Below are 12,826 nucleotides of genomic sequence, written 5' to 3' on the forward strand. Positions count from 1 at the left end.
GGAAGCGGGGCTGCTGATGGCGGTGTCCTTGGCAGCGGGGCTGCTGGCGGTCTTGTCCGCCGTGCACGATGGCGGCGACTTCCCTTTCTTTCTGTGCCCCTTCCCCACCTTGGATGGTGGGGCTGCTGTCTTCCCACTCCCAACTTTAGTCCTGGGAGAGCCCTTGGTGGCAGGTGTTTTGCCCTTCTCCCTCCAGCCAGTGGCCAACTTCTTATGCTTCTGAGGTTGGGGTCGGTCCGTGGGCTGGTTCCTTGGCGCACTGACTGCCCTGCTGCTTGGCGCACTCCAGAAGTCAGTTACTGCTGGCACCACTGTTCCCGGTGATGTGGTGGCTGAGGTGCTGGGTTGGGACCTGGAAAGGCGTGCACTAGGGGACTGAAGGGGTAGGGGAGGTGAGGGGAAGAGGTCAAGGTTGGACAGGAAAGGTTTATTAGATGCACTGGGACGGGTAGCTGGAGGGGGTTTGGGAGTGGAGGAAGAGATAGTGGTTGTAGGAGGTGTACGTTTGCTGACTTTGGGTGAAGGTGCATGGGCCTGAGGCTCTTGGGTGGTTTTGTGACTGCGTTTGTGTACCTTGGGAGGTGGGCTCACAGACACACTGGGAGAGGACACAGGAGATGTGTGAATGGTAGTGGGGGTGGTGAGTGCACATGAGCGGTGTATGGTGATGGGTGTGCTGGTGATGGACGTAGTGGATGAAGAGGTGGTGCATGCAGGTGTGAGTGGAGACATGACAGGGAGGAAGGAGGGAGACGTGGAGGAGGGGAACACAGTGGAGGCAGTGGATGTTGGTATGTCTGCATGGGTATGATGCTTGTGTGAGTGCCTGTGGGATGTGTGGTGCTTATATTTGCCAGAGCTTCCCTTGTGTGTTGAGGTGTGTGCATGCTGGTCTGATGGTGTGCTTGGGATAGGCTGAGGTACAGGGGTTTGGGTCTGGTTGGAGGAAGCTGGAGGGGGGAGGCTGAACACAGTGACAATGGCTGCCATCAGTGCTCAGGCCAGAGTCTGAAAACCTCGCTGTTGGGGTACCTGACCAGAATGAATGGCCTCCAGGAATGCATTTGTCTTTTGCAACTGTCTCTCTACACCCTGGATAGCATTCAGAATGGTAGACTGCCCAACAGTGAGGGATCTGAGGAGGTCAATGGCCTCCTCACTGAGGGCAGCAGGGCTGACAGGGGCAGGGGCTGAGGTGCCTGGCGCAAAGGAGATGCCCACCCTCCTGGGTGAGCGGCCACAGGGAACATGCTGAGGGGCTGCTGGGAGGGCAGTGCTGGTGGGGGGGTGGCAGCTGTACCTGTAGATGCGGGGGGCACAGAGGGGCCCGCCACCGCAAGGGAGCTCCCATCAGAGCAGGAGTCCATGTCGCTGGTCTCAGCTCCTGTCCCCGGCGTGGAGCTCCCCTCCCGCTCCGTCCCACTGGTGCCTTCAGACTCCGTTGTCTTGCCCTCCAGGGCCATGTGGGATACAGCTCCCTCCTGATCCGGTGCCACTGCTCCTGCGCTTGATGATGCTATTGCACACAAAAACAGGGAGACCAAAAAAAGGGGGGGAAGACAGAAGAAAGACATGTTGAGTGCATGCAATACCGCTACCATTGGTGGACACTACAGACACAGAAGCCCTCTGCACTTCGCCGTGCACTTAGAGTTTCCTAATTAATCCCAGGGCCATGGGGTACAAGGCCTATGCCCAATTGCTGCCCACATGCAAGTCGCAGGAGCCTGACTAGGTGTAGTTGGTTCTGAACACTGGTGGGGTGGGGTGCCACATGGCCTGCCTTACGAAGGGACCTTGCCTACTAAACTCGCCCTGGCCTAGGGGTACCCACAACCCACCTCCCCCACCCAGATACCTCCGATGAGCACTGAATCAGATGAATGTGACTGTACTCACCCCCTTGTGGCTGCTTTGATGCCCTCAAGCGCCCATCCAACTCCGGATACGCCACCGCCAGGATCCGGAACATCCGTGGGATCATGGTGCGACGGGCACCCCTCCCACGTTGGGAGGCCATGCCCAGCTGGGCCTCCGCCGTCTTCTTGCTCCAGCGGCGAATGTCCTCCCATCTTTTCCGGCAGTGTGTGCTCCGTCTGTAGTGGAGCCCTAGGGGCCCGACTACCTTGGCGACGGCACGCCAAATATCCTTCTTCTGGTGGGCGCTGACCTACAGGAATAGCGCAGGGGAAAAGGTACAACATTAACCGTCTGGACCGTCACAGTCATTGGCCCATGTTCCCACCCTTGCCATGTCACAGATCCACTCACCGTCATTTCATGCACACCTCATTCTCCCCCCCCATCTTCCATCCACACCACTCCACACAGGCATTGCCCATCCATCATGCTCACAGTGTACTTACCTGTTTGTCTGGAGGACCGTAGAGTAGCTTGTACTGGGGAGGACCCCATCCATTAGTTTCTGCAACTCCTCCGTGGTGAAGGCAGGGGCCCTTTCCCGAGACACATGAGCCATTGTCTCTTACAGACTGAGGTCACAGCAGCACTTGCAGTGTAGGTCCTCTCCTGTCAAAGATCAGGTATCAAGTGAGTGAACCGAGAGAAAATGGCGTTGACGTCCGCAGCCGCCATTTCAGGGGGCCACATGGCATTAATTTTAAATGCGTCACACATATCTAGGTCTTGCATACACATTAAGACAGGGACATAGCGGATTGAAAAATGTGTGCATAAAGTTGGGTTTTCGTGCCTCAGTGTTGGTTGACCCTCTGCTCGCTGTTCTCCTCCATAGAGCACATCCGCTGGGGCAGGTGAGGAGATGGTGGCATCCTCCGATGTACAGACCGCTGGTGGACCTGTCGACAATGGAAGAGCGACATGTAATTGTCACCTACAGACTGGACCGTGCCACAATCCAGGAACTGTGTGCCCTGTTGGAGCCGGACCTGATGTCAGCTATCCGCCATCCCACAGGTATTTCCCCTCTAGTGCAGGTGCTGTCTGTACTTCATTTCCTGGCAAGTGGGTCTTTTCAGATGACAGTGGCCATTGCATCAGGGATGTCCCAGCCTATGTTCTCCAATGTGTTGTCCAGAGTGTTGTCTGCCCTGCTGAAACACATGCGCAGCTACATCGTTTTCCCTCAGGTGGAGGATTTGCCTACAGTGAAAGGTGACTTCTATGCCCTGGGACATATCCCCAACATCATTGGTGCCATTGATGGGACACATTTGGCCTTGGTACCTCCCGCAGGAGTGAACAGGTGTACAGAAACCGGAAGAGTTACCATTTGATGAATGTGCAGATGGTGTGTTTGGCCGACCACTACATCTCCCATGTGAATGCCAAATTTCCGGGCTCAGTGCATGACGCTTACAGTCTGAGGAATAGCAGCATCCCTTATGTGATGGGGCAACTCCAGAGGCACTGTGTGTGGCTATTAGGTGAGGACATGGACCCTATACAGTGTGACTAGGTGTCTGGATCTGGGGTTGTCCCTAATAGTAAGTGTGTGTCTAACAGTTGTCCCTTGACATTTGCAGGTGACTCTGGGTACCCCGACCTGTCATGGCTACTGACCCCAGTGAGGAATCCCAAGACAAGGGCAGAGGGACGCTACACTATGGCCCATGGGCAAACTAGGAGGGTTATAGAGAGGACCTTCGGCCTCCTGAAGGACAGGTTCAGGTGCCTCCATGTGACAGGTGGTTCCCTACTCTATTCACCAAAGAAGGTGTGACAGATCATTGTGGCCTGCTGTATGCTTCACAACTTGGCTTTCCGACGACAAGTGCCTTTTCTAAAGGAAAATGGTCCAGATGGAGGTCTTGTGGCAGCTGTGGAGCCTGTGGACAGTTAAGACGAGGAAGCAGAAGAAGAGGATATCGACAACAGAAACACAGTGATTCATCAATACTTCTAGTGAGACACATGTAAGAAGACATCACTGCCTGCTACATCTGATACACTTGTTCTACTTCCCATCTGTCTGTCACTTTTACCCAGTGTATGGACCCTGAGTTGTCACTTTCCCTTTCAATTTCACAGATGTGGGTCCCTCCTGGTGCTCACAAGTTTCTTCAGCACCCCTACAATGGTGCCCAGGGTGGTATTGATGGATTTGAGTTCCTCCCTGACCCCCAATACTGTTCCTCCTGCAGCCGCTGGGTCTCCTGAAAGTTGGCCAGTACCAGTGCCATCGTCTCCTGGGAATGGTGGTAGGCTTCCATGATGTTGGAGAGGGCCTCGTGGACAGTGGGTTCCCTGGGCCTGTCCTCCCCTGTCCTCCCCCTGTCCCACAGCAGCCCTCCCAATGTTACCATGTTTAAAGGGAGAGAGCATAGCATATGTGCACAGAGTCTAAAAACCAGCAAAAACAGTGTCCAAAAAGTGGAGGGAGGCAGGCAGGCAAAAAGTTAGGGGTGACCACCCTAAGGCTGCCAGGTCTAACACATGGGGTGAGATTTTATTGTGATGTAAGTGCATACACACACTGTGGTACATAATGAAACTAATTAAGCCTTTGCAAATTTACATGTAGATGAAGCAAAGTCAAAAGAAAAAGTCATGTAAAATCAAGGAACTGAAGAAGCAGTAACAGACCTGAACACTAGGACCAACGTCCCCAGAGCAAGTGACAAGAACAAATAAGTAGAGCACAGAAAATACACTATACCTCAGAGGAGAATACCACAAATGACAAATCGTTTTGTCAATCCATGATCACACAACATTAAAGTGGAAAAGTACCCCCAACAAATTAAGATATTTCCGAGAGTGAAATGCATTTCTTCAAAATAACTCAAAGACTATGTGGATTGATTGAATCCTGAATAGAAAGAATCGATCGAAATTCCAAGGGGTAAAGAAAGTTATCCCTGAACAAAGACGTTTGAAAGCATTGGCAAAATGGGCCATTGACCAGGGACCCTCCTTCCAAGGGACTCCTTGGGAAAGCGAATCATCTCTTTATTTGACCTCTGACTCTTCCATTTTTGTGTCCAAATTTTTTTCTATCTTCCACGACTTCTGACTTTGATTCCATGCACGACACATTTCCTCTGTTTTTGTGTCACTCTGTTAAACATTAACACAATTTAGCATTCTTTGGCATCACAAGGGATGGAATTATCAGAAAATGTGTCATACAATTCAACTTTGTTCTGTAAATGGGCCCCAAAATGTGTTTTGGCCAGGTCCCCCGAAAACCTTAAGATTACTCTTGTCCTTCTCATAGTGCCACTATTTGCTGATAAGGCGTTAGGTTAAGACAAGGAGTGACAGATATAGAAAATAAACAGGCATCCTAAAGTCCAGTTTATTTTCAGTTCATGATGCTGCCTTTATGACTCCTGAGACCAGCAGTAGCAAGATCTACCCTGGGGGTGTCAGAGGGTGCCTGCTGCAACCTCTAAACGAGGTCAATGTCAAAAAACATTTATAGGCCTTTATTTTTCAATTTATCTGACATATTACTTGCTAAATATTGATATCCATTTTCACTTGAGATGTGAATTTGCGATTATCCAGGTAGTCACTTGTTTCCACTTCTGAGTGGTTCGGACAGGGTGCAGTGAGACGTGGTCAAGTAAAATGTCAGCACATCTTGGCACGTTAGCAGTGGCATGCAAAGTTGGAGTAAATATAGACCCTGTTATGGAAAACTTTGATTCCATCTATGTCTTGCGCACAGAAGGCGTGCCGGATTATTTACCAGTATTCAAAAGAGAGTTTAAAAACAGTCTCAGAAAACCCCATCTGCTTCATTCAAGAATTTGCATGTTCAGCAGGCAAAGCAGACTGTGCAGATTTAATTGTTTGAGCACTGTATGTAAACATTCTCGCAGAGTTGTTCACACAGGAAATATTTTGCGTCCAGGATGTTCTAGCCATATAATCCCCAATGTATTGTATTTAATAATTACACGAACTGCATCACAGGTTTTAGAGCTGGTGTAACTTAAAACCATGAGCACAGGAGAAATAAAGGGGCGTATTTACAAGAAACTGGCGCATCAGTGCTGATGCACCAGTTTTCTTGCGTTGCCCCTGGATGCGCTGTATTTACAATACGGCACACCATGGCAGTCGTTAGGCCAATGGCGTCAACATTTTTTATGTTATTGTGGCGCTTTGCTGCACTAGCATCACAAATTTTGACGCTAGGGCAGCAAAGTGCAAGGAGGCCCATAGGTTTCTATGGGTGCGTCATTTTAACACCCGCTTTGAGCAGGCGTTAAATATGACACCAAAAATGGTGCAGTGACATCTTGTAAATACGTAAATATGGCACAGCAAAAAAGCCTTCATAATGCCACATTAGCATTAAAAAAATAACACTAATGTGACACAGGAGGGCTCTAGGGGCTTGTAAATATGCCCCTAAGTCTAAAAATGTAGCATAGTCTCTGCACTGGATAGGAAGTGAGCGGAAACAGTAGCTGGCTGTATGATAAAGGGATGCTAGGCAGCTGCCTTGAGTATCAAAGCAAATATCCCCACTCACATACAGCTTATCACCTCCCACTGCTTTTTTATTCCCTTTGGATATCATACTTAAATAATCATTTCCCATTTCTTAATTTTGCAAGTCAAATGTGCATTTATTCCAATTTTTTATTCGTCATTTTTATTTCAATTTTTGTATCACTTTTTGCTTCTCAGGTGTCAATTAATTCATTGTGTGAGCAATAAAAAACATATATCTGTTTTTTGCAAAGGAAACCTGTATGAAATACAACTAACTTTGCCCTTTTCAGGGGGAAACAGTGGTGGAGTTCAGTGCTTAACATGAAAAGCACAAACATATTCAGTCACATCACAGGATTCTGGAGCTGGGCATGAAGGTTATTCTTCCGGGACTCTGTGACTTGCTTAACCTGTCACTTATGACAGGACAGATTCCCTTGAAATGGAAACATGCAACGGTCATTCCTTTCCTGAAAAAAACAATGCTTGATCCAGCTAAACCAAAAAATGTTAGACCTATTTATCTGCTTTCGCTCTTTGCCTAAGTAGTGGAAAGATATATAATTCAGCAGCTGATGAACTATATTGAGTCCAGTGATCTATCGCATGAGACTTAGGGGGTCATTACAACATTGGCGGTAAATGCCGCTTACCGCCATGCAGAAAACCGCCAACACTCCGCTGCGGAATTCGGCCACAGCTATTACCACCCACAGCTCGGAATCCGCCAAAATCGAGACACCCACACAAGTCCGCCACACCAAAGGTCAGTGATAAACTGTCGATAACAAAACCGACACTGTCATGCCAACAGGAATACGCCCAAATTATCACGACCCACGAACCCACGCGGCAATCTTCCATTGGCGGTACACACCGCCGCACTCAAAATACACACACCATTACAAAACACTACCACATTAGATAATTATAAATACACACACCTGATACACATACACACACCACTCCCACACATTCAATACAATATAAAACACACACCCACATCACCCACAAACCCTTATGACCAGAAATGTAGACGAAGGCCAGAGAGACAGCACAGCAAAGACAACACCATCATACAGAGGAAACACAAAACCATTACACATACACATTCACGCACAAAGCAACACACATCCCTAAACATCACCCCACACCACACATCACCCACATCACCCCATGGCACCGCAAAGACACCCCAGGTTCTCTGAGGAGGAGCTAAGGGTCATGGTGGAGGAAGTCATCCGGGTAGAGCCACAGATATTCAGATCACAGGTGCGGCAGACGTCCATTGCTAGGAAGATGGCGCTATGGTGGAGAATCGTGGACAGGGTCAATGCCATGGGACAGCACCCAAGAGCAAGGAATGACATGAGGAAGAGGTGGAATGACCTACAGACGAAGGTACATTCCACAGCAACAAGACATCAAATAGCTGTCCAGAAGACTGGCGGTGCAATCCCACCTCCTCCCCCACAACTAACAACATGGGAGGAGCAAGTCTTAGCAATAATGCATCCTGAGAGCCTGGCAGGAGGAGGACTGAACTCTGGTAAGTCATATCTCTATTACTATCACCCCCCCTACTTGCATGCCATCACAAACCCCAACCCTTACCATCACTCCCATCACTTCACCACCTCCCACATACTCCACCATCACAACCCACTCATCCCAATACCAAGCCCTGCATGCAACACCAATGCATGGACACCCCTCACTAAAGCATGCACACTAGAGAGAATCACCTAGCCCACAAAATCACTACTCACACAAGGCAAAGCTGCCAGGGCAATAACAACCATACAGGGCAACACACCCATGCACAAGACGACACACACACACACATACAAACAATTACATTGCATTTACATCCCCACAGGTCCCCCACCCAATGTCACCGGAGAGGAGGTGCCAGCAACTTCCAGTCCACCCCCAGAAGAGGCCCACAATGATGACAGCAGCTCTGGACGCCAGGATCTGGATGACCAACCTGGCCCATCAGGGATCTACGTACCTCAGGCCCAGTCCCATACCACCACAGAGCCTCCCCCTCAGGAAACACCAGCACAGAACCCACCCAGCGGGCCCATACCTCTGTCCCCAGGACACATCAATCAGCAGTGTGTCCACCACTACAGGGACCCCAGGCCATCCCACAAACACTGGATGCTCAGGGACCTGGTCATTGGCAGTGGGCACACGGTTCAGGGGACAGAGGCACAGGACTGTAAGGAAGCTGGGAGGACTGCTGTGCGACAGGGGGAGGACAGGCCCAGGTAACCGACTCTCCAGGAGGCACTCACCAACATCCTGGGAGCATACCACCATTCCCAGGAGATGATGGGCCAAATAATGGACAAGTTGCAGGAGACCCAGCGGCTGCAGGAGGGACAGTACCTGGGGATCAGGGAGGACTTAAAGGACATCAACACCACCCTGGTCTCCATTGCAGGGGTGTTGGCAGACATGGCCAACACCATGAGGGAGGCAGTGGCACACCACCGGGCCCCTGACACTAGCCAAACCAATGAACAGCCTTCCACCTCTGCTGCCGCTAGTGGACAGGAGGCCCTGCCACAGGAACAACAGGCCACCAGCACCCCACCCCCTGCAGAAGGAGAACTACCCCACAAACGGTCCCTGCGATCCAGACAGAAGCCAGAGAACATTGCTACGACCCCCACCAGGAAATAAGACTCTCCTGAATGTCACCCTGGTGCCCCACTCTGTCACCTTGTCTACTTGAACTGCCATTTCTCCCCTTCATTGCTCTCTTGGACAATGCACCTGTGATACAAATAGACTGGACTCTATCCTGGACATTCCTCCATCATCACCCCAGCCCATTGCACATCCCCCTCTAATCATTAGCACTTGAATACACACAATTTGAAGAAATACAAGTATGGAGTCTGTCAAACCATTTAACCATGTATATTTGTTTAACAAGCTTTAACAACTGAAATATAACTGAACAGTAAGGAATACATAGGAAGGACCTGTAGTTGGCTTCAGTCAACACACCAGGAGCGATAGTGGGGCACAAATATCAGAAAATAGAGATGCCAAAGGGTACAGTAAGTGGCAATAGAAGTGGAAAAATCAACCTGCCAGTGACAATGTCAAAGACAAAACTGTCAACGTAAAGTGTAATTACAGTGTCTTACCTGTGTGTCATTGGAAGTACTGTCATATTATTGCACTTCTGTTGTCCTCATCCTCATCCTCTGCCTCCTCATCTTCAACGTCCACAGGGTCCACTGTTGCCACACGCCCATCTCCAGCCTCATTATCCTGCAGAAAAGGCACCTGGTGACATAAGGCAAGGTTGTGCAACATACAGCATGCCACGATGATCTGGCACACCTTCTTGGGTGAGTAGTAAAGGGATCCACCTGTTAGATGGAGGCAACGAAACCTGGCCTTCAGGAGGCCGAATGTCCTTTCTATTATTCTACTTGTTCGCCCATGTACCTCATTGTAACTTTTCTCTACTCTTGTCCTGGGATTCCTCACAGGGGTCAGTAGCCATGAGAGGTTGGGGTAACCAGAGTCACCTGAAAATTTGGAGGGACAACTGTTAGACACACACTAACCCTTAGGGCCCATGCCATACCCATAAACCAACAACTCCTGGGTGGGAACCAGGGCTCACCTATTGGCCACACCCAGTGTCTCTGGAGTTGAGCCATCACATATGGGATGCTGCTATTCCTCAGGATGAAGGCATCATGCACAGACCCAGGATACTTTACATTGACATGGGAGATGTACTTGTCCGCCAGGCACACTATCTGCACATTCATGGAGTGAAAGCTATTTCGATTTCTGAACACCTGTTCATTTCTCCAGGAGGCGGGGTGGGGACAAATGCAATATGTGTACCATCAATAGCCCCAATAATGTTGGGGATATGTCCCATTGCATATAAATCAGCTTTCACTGTGGCCAAATCCTCCACCTGGGGGAAAACGATGTAGCTGCGCATGTGCTTAATCAAGGCAGACAATACTCTGGTCAGCACTATTGAGAACTTTGGCTGAGACATCCTGCTGCCAGGCCCACTGTCACTTGGAAGGAGCCACTTGCCAGGAAATGGAGCACAGATAGGACTTGCACAAGAGGGGAGATCCTGGTGAGCTGACGGTATAGCAGATATCAGGTCAGGTTCCAATTGAGCACACAGCTCAGTGATCGTGGCCCTGTCCAGTCTATAGGTGAGGATAATGTGCCTGTCCTCCATTGTTGCTAAGTCCACTAGGGGCCTGTACACGGTGGCATGTCTCCATCTCCTATTCATCTGCAGCGGTTGCAATCTAGAGGGCAAACAGTCTCTGCCTTGTTTTAATGAAATACTGTTATCTCTTTAACTGTTGCTAGTAGTTAAGCTGTGCTCCATATACATTTTTACCATATTAAATCAGGCTTGTCCCCAGGACTACACTATGGTCCTCATTACAACCCTGGCGGTCAGTGATACAGCGGCGATAATACCACCAACAGGCCGGCGGTAACAAAAATGGAATTATGACCACGGCGGAAACCGCTCAGAAAGACAGCCACTTTAACACATCGACTGCCACGGTGGTAGCAACAAGCACCACGGCGGTAACCACCAACAGCCAGGTGGAAGATAATGTACCGCCCACTGCATTATGACAAGCCTATATGCCAGTACCAATGACATCAAAAGCACAGTGGAAACAGAACACAGAAGTCAAAGGACTCACCTCTGGAGACACAGGGAAAAACCACGATGCCATGGAGCCCGAGTTGCACAAATTTCCCATGCTCATCTACCTTTTCCTGCACTACGAACACCAGCACTGGCGAAGACGACCACAGTGAGTACTGCCGCCTAGCACACAAGGGAGGGGGGAGGAAAAAGAGAGTGACACACACATGCAACATGCAACACCCCCACCCCCAACATGAATCTGTGTGGATTCTGACATTAAAGAGTTGTCATTTAGAATTATCAACAATTTTTATATAAACTTGGGACTGATAATGTATAGATTCTTATTTCTAAAAGTTCAAAAAAAAATCTGAGGCATTAACAGAATGAGTGGAAGCTTTGTTGCAATGGTGTATCAATTTCTGCTCATTTCAGGAATGCGTAGAAGGTGTTTTTACAAACATGCCTTATCAGTGGTTAAGCATTGATGCGAAGCCATAAACTTAAAATTCATTGTCAAATTGGGTAGTTAACAAGTACTTCTCATTAAGCTAAGTATTGACATAACAGTCTTTTGAATGGTATTTAAGGTTTAATACATTGCCAATTGCTTTGTTGTCTACAGAGACTTTATTTGTCTCATGTACCTGAATGCAAGTAGAAAAAAGTGTACGATCTCCACTAAATGTGGGTGATTCAAAGTTATGCTTATGTACTGCCTGTGGCAAAAGGTTACACCCATTAGCACTATAGAGGTGTTAGAAAAAAATTGGTCTAGGTGTATATGGTGTATATTGTGGAAAACTGTCACATTCATTGTAAGACATCATCAGTGATGTCATCAATTATGTCATTTGGGCTGCCATTATTGATTTAATCAAATATGTAATCCAGCATGTCATGTGTGATGTAATATATGAGGTCAAAAGCATAACTTGCCAGTGGAACAAGTGGCAGTTAGCTGACTGAACTATAACTGGTGAAGGTGAAGTTCAGTGTGTTTTTGGTTTGTTAAGGACTAGTTTTTAGTAATTTCATCACCTAACTAAAATGTTACTTCTACCTTTGTGTTCTTCAGTGAATTTCCAGGGGATTTCAGCATGTAAGTTAAAATCTTATTATTATTCTTAAAAATAACATCAATTTAACCGTTGCGTTTTTTTGTGTGAAATTCCCATGACTGGCTATAACGTCTATTTAACCTTTGTTTTTTTTCATGAACACCAAGGGTTTCTTTGACCATATAAACATATTTAGTCAACACCTATATGGGAAACAGCCTTCAGCCATTTACAACAGTGGGTTGGCACAGGCCCAGCCCCTGCTCAAGGCCAACTCAGCCCGCAATCTGTCCTCCATAATCAGCTTGCTGCCACTGCCCCTACTCCCTCCCTGTGTGCCCTCAATTCTCCATCTACATGCTCAATCCCTCCTGCCCTCCCTCTGCACTCAGCTTTGTACCCCTTCCCTCTCCACTTGACATCTGTTCTCCGAGTGTGTGCCCCTGTTCTTTCTCGCTTACCCTGTGTGATAAATTGAGATGCCAGTGTCCATGCCTAACTAGTTAGCTTGCTACCCCTTTCATGCACCCCTGTTCTACATGTGCATGACCCTGCCCCTCTTTCCTGCCTTCCAGATACCCATTATGCTGACCCCGCCCATGGCAGCCTGCTTACCATGGTCAGACTGCTGCTGTCCTTGTCCCCTTTTGACTGG

This window comes from Pleurodeles waltl, chromosome 4_2 (assembly GCF_031143425.1).
Source record: "Pleurodeles waltl isolate 20211129_DDA chromosome 4_2, aPleWal1.hap1.20221129, whole genome shotgun sequence".
Classification (NCBI taxonomy): domain Eukaryota; kingdom Metazoa; phylum Chordata; class Amphibia; order Caudata; family Salamandridae; genus Pleurodeles; species Pleurodeles waltl.